Source organism: Apis florea, unplaced genomic scaffold, assembly GCF_048593485.1.
Source record: "Apis florea isolate Af1SG1 unplaced genomic scaffold, ASM4859348v1 contig_3585_pilon, whole genome shotgun sequence".
In the NCBI taxonomy this organism is placed as follows: Eukaryota; Metazoa; Arthropoda; class Insecta; order Hymenoptera; family Apidae; genus Apis; species Apis florea.
This window is the reverse complement of record NW_028256788.1, coordinates 281,106-290,457: the sequence shown is the minus strand read 5'-3', so window position 1 is coordinate 290,457 and position 9,352 is coordinate 281,106.

The following is a 9,352-nucleotide window of genomic DNA, read 5'->3' as shown; positions in this document are numbered from 1 at the left end:
GAAAAACTATCGATTCGCGGTTCCCAATTACGAATCTCGTGGAGGTGTCTGGGATCCTTCAAGGAGGCCAAGTGGACGCATCACGAGAGAAGATTATCTTGTCAATCGGGGGAAGAAAGAACCGTGAATACTTGGCTCTCTAGGGAAGCGGGTAGAGGAGGGGAGGGCACGAATCTCTTTCACCGGATAAAGGACACCGAAATAGAGAGGCCAAGAGGGAGCATCCTGTCCCCTCGAAGGAAGGAGGAGCAGGTGCATATACCCCACCACGGGTAATTTCGCCTCGATCCGCTGCACGTCTCTGCAGGTCAAATTTTTTCGCGTTCGGGATAGCAGCGTATAATAGAAGTCTGGGATAGGTTGTTTCTTGGTTTCTGGATTCGTGGGCTATCATTATCCGGCGCGAACCGGAAGCTCGACGCCCTAAAGGAAGGATGGATGCGTCGTATGGGATCGTACGCGGTGACTTCCAAGGATTTGGGCGGATCGAGGAGAAATGGCAGAAGGACACCGAGATTTCGGTGTGTGGTCCCTTTGCTTCGCTCTAATGAGAAAATTGGTCCATTCATGGCAACGTATCTCTCTGATTTTTTTTTTTCTCTTTTCTTCTCCTTTTTTGATATCCTGCAAATGTTCTTCCTGCCTCTTCGGATCTTTTTCTTTCCTTCTTCCTCTTGTCTTCCTCGTCGTCCTTTTCTCATCGAAATGATGTCTGTATTACGTGATTGCGAACGGCCTTCCTCGGAAATTCTGGGAATATAGGATTGATTTTCAGTAAAGGAGAAACATGTGCCAAACGAACATTTATAAGAATAATATAAAATACGAAATCGTGTAAAGAAACGTGTAATTACTGAGAGAAATATATAATAAGAAAATAAAGTTTCATTGCAAAGAGGAAAAGATATTTTTACTCCGGATCAAAGATCAAAATACAGCTCGATGACTGGAATATTAAAAAAATTCCTCGAGCTTTCGAAATATTTCATTTCGTATGTATGTATATTCACGCATACGTAAGTCAAGGAGGATCGATTAACGTCTCCTCCTTTTTTTTTTTTTTTTTACGAACGTGAATAAAAAGAGACCAGGAATATATATATATATATTTCAAGAGTGAAAGGATAAAGTTTAAAGGCAGTTCGGCCAGGGGATTAGAACTTTATTGCCGGGCTTTATATTTAATGTTTCTTCGAAACGACGAATTTTTACGGCCGAATTTCGTCGATTTGCTCCTCTCGAAGGAGGATCAGCGGGGTGCCCGCAACGAGAGCGTGTCTGAAAACCGGGGATTCGCGTGTCCCGCCGATGATTTACACACGCCCACGTAACGAATCTATTAATTATTTATGGGCTTGCGGAATTTATTTGCTCGGTCGCCACGGGGTACCTCCTTGCCCTATGCCCCGAAGGGTCGTTTTCGTGAAAGCGAGGCGGGCGTGTAACGGTGGTTTCCTACGTGCCCTGTATAAGCCTCAGGAATCCTAATGCGCCGTGGAATCTTCGAAAAGATCTTCCCCGAAAAGATTAAAATTGCAAAACAACTTTATCTCGCAGATTCGCCGCATGATATACGCCGCTTCCTCCATTTCTTTATGGCCAGTCCGTGCCACGGTAGCGTTAAATTTTCTACATAATCGTGCTCGCTCGACGTGAAATTTTCTTAAAAAAAAAAAAATCCCTACGAATTTTTATTATCCCTCTCCTTTGACGGGATGCTTTAATTTAAACTTTAAATTAATAATTTAAATCCAATTACTTTGCTCTCTTTTCTCTAAATTTTCCCTTCCTTTAAATTTCATCAAAGCTTATGGAATATTGATAAAATTTCAAGCGAACGGAATAAGAAAGATGATAAACCATTCCAAACCATTTTTATTTTATTTTATTTTGCCCTGCTCGGATACGCATCATTTTCCCAGCCAAAAAATAAAAATCATCGCCCCAACATCTGGAAAACGGAATCACGGCAAGTTTTCTCCGATGATCGGACAGCCATTTCGCAAATTACTACCACACCCCTTTGCTACCCTTGCCTTGTACCGACTTCACGCTCGATTCGACTAATTGTTTCCACCGGAACGAAATAAAGGGAGGCGGTGTTTCGAGCATTCGCGGAGAGCACATGTCGCGTACGAAGTCTGCGGTCTGAGTCGATGGTCTCCACCCCTTTCGAAAAATCTTCCGACCGAAACTCGACACGGCAAATTAGATAATTGACAGCCGACAGTTTTCTGACGGTTTTTCGCGCGGGGGTTTCTTCATGCTTTTTGGCAATGGTTAATAAGAGAGCAGAGCAAGAATCGAGGAGGCGGGGGAATCGGCTAATTGGGAAGAGGCGCCTTCTAATCATCGACTTGTAACCTCGCGCCAAAGGTGACGGTCATCGGAGGAGGAGGGTTCGAGGATAATTAGTCTCTAGAGGAGGTGGTGGTGTAATTACGGTTCCTTCCCCTCCTCCTTCTTAGAGCTTTGTCGGAAACAATCTGAATTGAATTCTTGTGATTTTCGAGGCCGACCAAGGTGTCGCGTTGAAGGTGACGAGGAAAATAACATCTTTCGACGGACAGGTTGTGGGATTGGAAAGTGGTGGATCGTATTTCGTGCGCGATTAAATTCCCCATCGAATAATTTTGAGGGTGGCGCCATTAAGAGGATGAATTCTTTTTTTCTCTAGAATAAGACACGTGTAAAAGAAATGTATTATAAATGATAGCACAGTTCAACATATTCATGACACGTCTTTGGAAAATCAGGTATATAAATAATTATATAATAATTGAAGTTCCCATCTCTCTTCGTCAAACTCGGCTACACATTTTCGTATCAACATCAACTTTTGTACCTGTTTCCTCATCTAAAATTGATTTCAAAGTGTCCTATTGATTAATTGGCAATAATATATATCACGTTAACTGAAAAAAGGGTTCTCCAAAAACAAGAAACGAGGAAAAAAGAGTAGGAAATATAATCGAAAAAATAACGCGAAATAACGACCACCAATTACTTTTTCAACAAATTTTCTCGCGTGGTTAATCCCATCACGGACGAGAGAGAATAGGAGATGTAATAGAAGCGATCACGAAGTTCGTCAACGATTGGGAGTATGTTGTGACAGGAGAATTGTCCCAGTGACAAAATATGGCGGCCGGTTTGTTCTCAATGGCCCGTTAACGACTGGCCGCAGATAATCTCGAAAACTCATTCGGGACTCGTTTCTTCACGGGGGGATTCGTGAATGGTATCCCGCTGGGTGTCTCGTTGCGGCCAGTTCTTGCCGAATTAGAGCGGACATTCAGAAGGGAGAAAAGGATTTGCTCTAATTCGCGCGCAGAATCCTTTTTCCCTTTTATTGTTCGATCCGGGCCGACAATGGGCCCGCGCCGGGGTGGAACGGTTCGAGATACGCCGTCTATCGTTTTAAAAACCACCACCGAATCCTTTTCTGGCCCGCGCTATCGTTCGCCATCCGGTTTGCAGATTCGACGAAACCTGATCGTCGTCGTCGTCGTTCGAGTGCCCGCTCGGCCTCGAAACCGAGAGAAAACCGTTTTCAAAAGCGATTCAACCGGCGAAATTAATCCTACTCGGGATGCTGGACTGTCGGGAGACAAAAGAAACAATACTGTACAATCGGTCCTCTCGCTTCTTTTTCTTTTTCTTTTTTTTTTCTTTTTCATCGGGTATTTTAGGATCGGGGGATGTTTCGAGGGTTGAATGAAAGCGAATGAGAGATCGGCTTTTCATTCGTATCTGTTATAATTTAACAACAGAGGGGACGAGTTTCAACCGACGAATTGAACGATAGGACGAGTGCGTTTGTCCGCGAAATTTGAAGAAATTTTTTTTCTCTCTCTCCTGTTAATTAATTTTACTTCACGATGTAATTTCACGTGAAAATAGCACGGAGATTGATAAAATTTTGGAATTATCCTCTTCGATCGAGCTTATCCATTTTATTCTCCATTTGTCATTTTTGTATATCGTGTATATCCTGCGCGTGCACGGCATATTTTCAACCGTTTCTTTCACTCCGTCACGTATTTTACATCCTTCCATAAAACTAGAGTGTCGTTCAAAAAAGAATAACGATGTTTTCCATATTCTTTCTCGAAACTTTAATACCTTTTTATAAGCAACAAACTTTTATTCTTCGAGAGTAGTAGCCAACCTCACTCCACTTCCTCCAACCTGTGTGTATTTTATAGAGGTGTATAAGAAGGTCTAAAAAGAAATTTTATTATACCGAACTCTGAAAAACTACACTTTTATATTCCCGATACCCGATCTGTATCGGCGGAGAAGCGACAATAAAAATTTCACCAACGCTGAAATTTCCGTAATTAACAGTTTCTTTCTTTTTTCGTGGACAATATATCGGAGGAGAGATGTAAAACGATCGGCAAAAATACTATTCCGAGACGAGACTGGGATCATCCCGAGAAAGACGTAAAAATATCGATTTGCAAATCAAATAAGAGGCTCGGATGCCTAATCTTCCACCTCGAGTTCTCACTTCTTTAAGCCTGATACACGACGAATTCTATCGTACATATATTATCGAGGACTAGAAATATGATCCATGGTTTCGAAACCTTTTATTTTTTACTGGATTAATATAACATCGAAGACATATTTTCGACCAGTGTGATCCATGTGCTATTCGTTTGTGGGAAAGAGGAATTGGTTTTTGTTCGAAAGTTTTAAACCATATCCTGATTCGAGAATCTTCGATTAAAAAGAAAAAGAAAAATCGTGTTTCGAATAAGTTGATTTATAACGGTTGAGAAATTTTATATTTTCCATAATCAATGATATTAATTATCGCCCGGTATTTTCAAAAAAAAAAGTCGAAATTTTAATTTTTCTAGAATCGATAGGATCAATAATCGTTAAAAATCTATGCGATTCTCTTAAAAAATTAAGGATTACGTAAAACCCGCGCAATACTCAATATATTCCATTCAATCGTCACAGGCTGACGACAAACGCCAAGATTTCTCTCGGTCTTCCATTTCAACTTCCGGTTAAGCACGCTAATTCCACGAGCCACACAATAGCTTGGAAAGCGTCGAACCAGCCATTTACCTTTCCCTAAAATTGCGAACATCCGATTTCCTTTTTACAACAGTCTTACGTCACGAATGCACTCTACCAAACAGATTTTCTCTCTCTCTCTCTCTCTCTCTCTCCCTTTTTCTCTCTCTTTCTTTCTCTCTGTGCACGAACCGAGAGAACGAGAACACGGTGGACGTTGCCCCATAAAATGCAGCGTTTGTTATTACGGTATTACGGATATCGAATGTCCTTTTGGTACTTGTGGCGCTCTCTCTCTCTCTCTCTCTCTCTTTCTTTATCTGCTTTCTGTCGCTGTCCGTATAATGGCTGGGACGCGATGGAAAAACCGAGTCCTTGTGCACAATGCTGAAGCGCAGGCTGCAGTTCCGCCCACTTCCGGGCGCTGAATGCATTCTCGACTCGTCTAACTACCCTTAGCAGTTAAGCCATGCGAAGCGTAGTAGTAGACGCGCGTCCTTTCGCCGCTACAATTTTTCTTCTCTCTTTTCTTTCATTCTTCTTCCTCCTTTCTTTTTTTTTTTTTTTTTTTCTTCATCGATCGCTTTCTCGAGAAGGAACGAGACGCGCTGGATGAGATTGTACTCTCCAGGTACGCGTTTCTCGAATTTCTCGAAGAAATTATGCTTACGTCAGATGTGACGAACTTTTGCGTTGGATTCGCATGTTGCAAGAAGGATGAGAAGATTGATAGTAAGTGAATGCGATTCAAATTGAAACTTTAACCAAACTTATAGGTTTGAAAATAAATTCTCTCTGTATTTCTTTGTCACTCTTTTCTCTTCGTGAGAAAGAAAAAGGAAGAGGAAATTGAAACGTTTACGTGTAATTTAACAAACTATTCCATTCACAGTTTTTTCGGCGAACAAAATATCAAGTTAGAGAGAAGCTTTGCAAACCTTTTTACTCTCTGCTACGAGGTAGCAGGGTTTTCGTTTGAGACTCGTTCGAGAGTCGGTCGGTAGAAAACTGGCACACCCCGCAACACCCACTTCCCTTTTCGATTCAGGATACAGGATACCCCGGTTCGGTAAGAAAGTTAAATGGATATATTATTTTCTGGAAAGGACACTCGACACTTTTACCATGGCGAACACGTGCGACGGGCGTGGAAAAAAGACGAGGCACGTGCTTGCTACGTGGTGTTAGACTGGAAAATTATGTCCACGATAACGGTGTGGCAACAGCCGAGTGCACTACTGTCTCGAGATTCGATAAATAGAGTTTTACGGAATTTATTAAACCAATTTCGATTTTATTTTGTTACAATTTGGATTTAATAATATTAAAGATTATATTATTCCTATATTATTCTGGATAATCGTTCTATCGAAGATCACGAAATTTAAATTTGTACCACGATGAAGGAAATATTCATTGTCGCGACGATTAATTTTTAAAAAATTATTCAGTAATATATATTTATCCCGTTCCGTAGATACGACAATCTTCCCGGTTCCCATTCGAACATCCGAGCACGTTTCCATTTACGGTAAATCGTGCAATAAAACAGCGGGTTGCCAGAGTAAAATCCTCGTACCACGATGAAATTGGTACGTGCCCGCTTATCGTTACGATTTCTGTTTATTATACTATACTACTAAATTGCGTTGCACGGAAACTTAATCGAAACTCTTCCGTTATTCGCCGATTGGGGACATTCAGATACGCCATGAAAGTGTAAACAATTCGGACCCCGAAATGAAGACGTAAAGAGGAATATTATGCGATAATTGAGAGATCGGAATACTTACTTAAAGGTAACGAGTATTAAATTTACGAATACGGCGGGGATATAAAAGTAAATTCGCAACATTGAATTGAAAATTGTTGACAATATCGATTCTTCTTTCTCGTCAAATTGATTTTACGTAACAATCCTTTATAAAATCTACTAAATGTGAAGTTTCTTCACAGGATATATACTTTCACAGATCCGATCGATGAGAAAATTTTTTCAACAAATTAATTTCATTCTCGATGTTTATCGCGTTTCGTTTCCAATGAATTTTTATATTTTCCTTCGAACTGGTTAGAATAAAAATAAGATACAAATAATATAGCTTTATTACAAAGATAAAACGTACCTAACGAAAAGATATCACTGATAAAATATTCGAGTTTTGTAAACTCGAGAAATTCAAGGGAAAAGAAGAATTAATTGGTCGACTACTTATTTCCAACGGAAAGTTACCATTATTCATCCCCATTGAAAAATATCGATTTCTCACAGAAGCGCGAGAAGAAGGATCGAAAATGAATGATCGCGTTAAATCACTGTCAAGAAACATGGCTACGTCCTCGAATTCACGGCAAGTGTTCGATACGTCGTTACGCGGCAATGGTTCGCTAATTAACTGTAAGATTGACCCTAATCGACTTCCGCCAATAAATCAGCGATACCGAGGCAAGCTGGGCCAAGTAACCGGATAAGTGGACCGCCCTTTTCAGTTCCTGTTTGTTGTCGAACCAGGCGACCTCGGCGTTTCGTTACCGAGGCCACTTGCTCGCCATAAGCTCGCTTAGAAAGAACTAGCAGTCGCAAGAAACCGTTGCTCCTCGAAACCTTTCGATCGTGTAACTTCGCTCCCCTATTCTCGTTCCTGAAAGATCCGCTCAAAGCACACTGTCCAGATATCGAACTGGTGGTTTGTTAAAAGTAGCGCTCGTGGTTTTCACCACCTGTTTTCCTGCTCGATTAGGGACGACGTACACGAGGGTGAAATTGTTTAGGGCGAGTATCAAGGGAATAAAAAAATGGGGTGCTTTGTTTTTGTTTTCAGAGATATTAATCTCATCTATCCATTATTCGAAAACTGCAGATTAAAAAAAAAAAATGAATTTTAACCAATATTCGTAACTGTTACTGAAAATCCTTGAAAATATAGTGAAAATAATCCACGAATAACTAACGCGTGTTTTTTTTTTTTTTCTAACTCTCGACAGATCACTCGATCCGTCCCATCGATTCCTACGAGCGAAAGAAAGACGAGAAGAAGGTAGAAATCCAAAAACCCTGGTGTATCCAGGGAAGCATCCGAGGAAATAATCCAAAGGGAGGTTTGCGTGACAAGGCGACTTCCGTGACCGGAACTACGTCCGAATATATACCGCCACGGTAAGGCCTCTAATCCTTGTCTGGAGCCTTTTCCAGGATTTGCACGAGGCCGTACAATTATCCTAACTGTACGTGCCTGCGTATTGCCTGGGATGATCCTAAATAAACTCGACCAGCACGGCCACACGACCAGCATCCCCACCCCACGAGGGATTCCCTTTGGTGGCAGCCCTCGAGCAAACAGCCGTCCACAATAGCGCGCATTGTCGACGAGGGGCGGCAGGTCGGGAGAAAAGGTGGAATCGGTCGGTGAAGGTGGAAAAAGGTGCTATCCCATACACGCACACGCACACGTCCTTCCACCTATTTACTATTCTCGATGGACGTGGCCTCTTTCAAAGTGTACGCGCTGTTATGTCACGACCTGTCTACTTTGGACTCCCGTGGGAGTACGCGATAGTGGTGGATGATGAAACGAGGGTGAAATACCGGGGGAGGCGGGCAGCTTTTGCTGGCTGTTTGCCATGATGGATGGGGACGATGGTATCTGGGACAAATCGATCGGCAAAGTGTCCGTCGGTAATCGCCGCTATTTCGAAATGTACACCGAGGCACAGATTTTGGATGGCCCTTTGTTATGTTTTTCTCTCCTCAAATCCACGATCGATTCGAAGACGAATGAAATCTTCTCCCATATGAACCTCGTCCATTTTTTTCTTTTTTTATTTTACAATCTCATTATTAACTTCGAATTATAACCAACTGAAGAAAAGAAGCTTTAGAGAAGAAGTAACATTCTTATCTTCCCTCCTTGTTCCACTGGATCGTATCGAGAAAATTGTGAAAGGGGGAGAACAAAAAGAACCTTAAACTCTCGATAGTTGAAACGCCATTTACCGTCGCAACTTCGATGCCTCGCTTCGATAAGCGGTCGAGCAATATCCTCGCAGCTGCCACGCGGAACTTCAATCTGTCCAAGACGAGTGTGGTCTGCGGTCGAGAAGCGCGTACCAAAGAAACCTGGTTCTGGATATATATTTTACCTGTCGTTCATGCACACGTCGGCGCGAATGAGACCACGTGGAAATACATCGACGCGCCTAACTCTTCGATCTGTTCGGTTCGAGGCGCCATTAGAGGGCCGATAAAAACGATCCCGCTGCCACCACCATCGCTTTCATTACACCGAATTATACTGTCCGACAAGGGAATCGTTTT